This window comes from Scomber japonicus, chromosome 19 (assembly GCF_027409825.1).
Source record: "Scomber japonicus isolate fScoJap1 chromosome 19, fScoJap1.pri, whole genome shotgun sequence".
NCBI lineage: Eukaryota > Metazoa > Chordata > Actinopteri > Scombriformes > Scombridae > Scomber > Scomber japonicus.
In genome coordinates, this window is record NC_070596.1 from 30,546,429 (window position 1) to 30,548,768 (window position 2,340).

Below are 2,340 nucleotides of genomic sequence, written 5' to 3' on the forward strand. Positions count from 1 at the left end.
TTCTTTCCCTCCTTCCTTCCTACCTTCTTTCCTTCCTTCCTTCCTTGCATTTGTCCTCCTTTCTTCGTTCCATCTGTCCTTCCTCCCTTTCTTCCTTCATTCCTTCCTTCCATCTGTCCTGAAATTGGTGTGTCCCAGTTTCATAATACAAAATGTATCATACAGTACAACAAAGATATTTCAATCCATAGATTTTTTTTCTCTTGCAAGCTTGTGCAGTTTTAAATGAAGTGCTTTTACATGTCTGCTCTATATTTTCTTAATCTTTGCTTGTTAATATATCTGGTACAGCTCAGAACATCATCTGCTCAGTCACCTTTTGTACGGTGGCCGAGAAGGGTCACAACACATGCATGTTCAGAAAACACACCTGCAACCTCAAAACACACCTTCATCGATTTTACAACACGTGCGCTGCAAATATTCACAACACGAGCAAATATGGAAACGAACTGCAAACTAAATGAAAACGGAAATGTTTCCAGGGGACCATAATCAGTGTCAGCCTTCCTTCCTTCTGTCCTTCCTGCCATCTGTCCTTCCTACCTTCCTTCCTTCTGTCCTTCCTACCTTCCTTCCGTCCTTCCTCCATTTGTTCCATCTGTCCTTCCTTCCTTCTGTCCTTCCTTCCTCTGTTTCTTCCACCTGTCCTTCCTTTTTTCCTTCCTTCCTCTGTTTCTTCCATCCTTCTGTCCTTCCTACCTTCCTTTTGTCCTTTCTTCGTTCCTTTCTTCCTTCCTTCTGTTCTTCCTTCCTTCCTCCGTTTCTTCCATCTGTCCTTCCTTCTTTCCTTCCTTTTTTTCCTTTCTTTGTTCCTTTCTTCCTTCCATCTGTCCTTCCTTCCTTCCTTCCTTCCTCTGTTTCTTCCATCTGTCCTTCCTTCCTTCCTTCCTTCCTCTGTTTCTTCCATCTGTCCTTCCTTCTTTCCTTCCTTCCTCTGTTTCTTCCATCCTTCTTTCCTTCCTTCCTTCCTTCCTTCCCTCCATCGTCTGTATGTGGCCCTTGAATGAAAATGACTCCTCTATTACAGTAAATATGGTAAACTCACCACTATGTTTCCATCTCCATAGCAGATGTTGAAGATGTGAGTCAGTGTGTGTTGTAAATGTAAAAGCACTCTTCCAGCTGACCTCCTGATCTTCACGTTCCAGTTAAACATGTGAACAGGAGCTGCAGCAGTAATGAGATGCTTCCTTCCTTCCTCCGTTTCTTCCATCTGTCCTTCCTTCTTTCTTTCCTTCCTCCCTACCTTCCTTTTTCCTTTTTTTCATTCCTTGCATCTGTCCTTCCTTCCTTCTGTTCTTCCTTCCTTCCATCCTTCCTTCCTCCGTTTCTTCCATCTGTCCTTCCTTCTTTCCTTCCTTCTTTCTGTCCTTCCTGCCATCTGTCCTTCCTACCTTCCTATTTTCTTTTCTTCGTTCCTTTCTTCCTTCCTTCCATCTGTCCCTTCTTCCTTCCTTCCTTCCTTCTGTCCTTCCTACCTTCCTTTTTTCCCTTTCTTCCTTCTTTTCTTCCTTCCTTCCTTCCATCTGTCCTTCCTTCCTTCTTTCCTCCGTTTCTTCCATCTGTCCTTCCTACTTTCCTTCCATCTGTCCTTCCTTCCTTCCTTCCTCCGTTTCTTCCATCTGTCCTTCCTTCTTTCTTTCCTTCCTCCCTACCTTCCTTTTTCCTTTTTTTCATTCCTTGCATCTGTCCTTCCTTCCTTCTGTTCTTCCTTCCTTCCATCCTTCCTTCCTCCGTTTCTTCCATCTGTCCTTCCTTCTTTCCTTCCTTCTTTCTGTCCTTCCTGCCATCTGTCCTTCCTACCTTCCTATTTTCTTTTCTTCGTTCCTTTCTTCCTTCCTTCCATCTGTCCCTTCTTCCTTCCTTCCTTCCTTCTGTCCTTCCTACCTTCCTTTTTTCCCTTTCTTCCTTCTTTTCTTCCTTCCTTCCTTCCATCTGTCCTTCCTTCCTTCTTTCCTCCGTTTCTTCCATCTGTCCTTCCTACTTTCCTTCCATCTGTCCTTCCTTCCTTCCTTCCTCCGTTTCTTCCATCTGTCCTTCCTTCCTTCTTTCCTCCGTTTCTTCCATCTGTCCTTCCTGCTTTCCTTTCTTCCTTTCTTTGTTCCTTTCTTCCTTCCATCTGTCCTTCCTTCCTTCCTCTGTTTCTTCCATCTGTCCTTCCTTCTTTCCTTCCTTCCTCTGTTTCTTCCGTCCTTCTTTCCTTCCTTCCTTCCCTCCATCATCTGTATGTGGCCCTTGAATGAAAATGACTCCTCTATTACAGTAAATACGGTAAACTCACCACGATGTTTCCAGCTCCATAGCAGATGTTGAAGATGTGAGTCAGTGTGTGTTGTA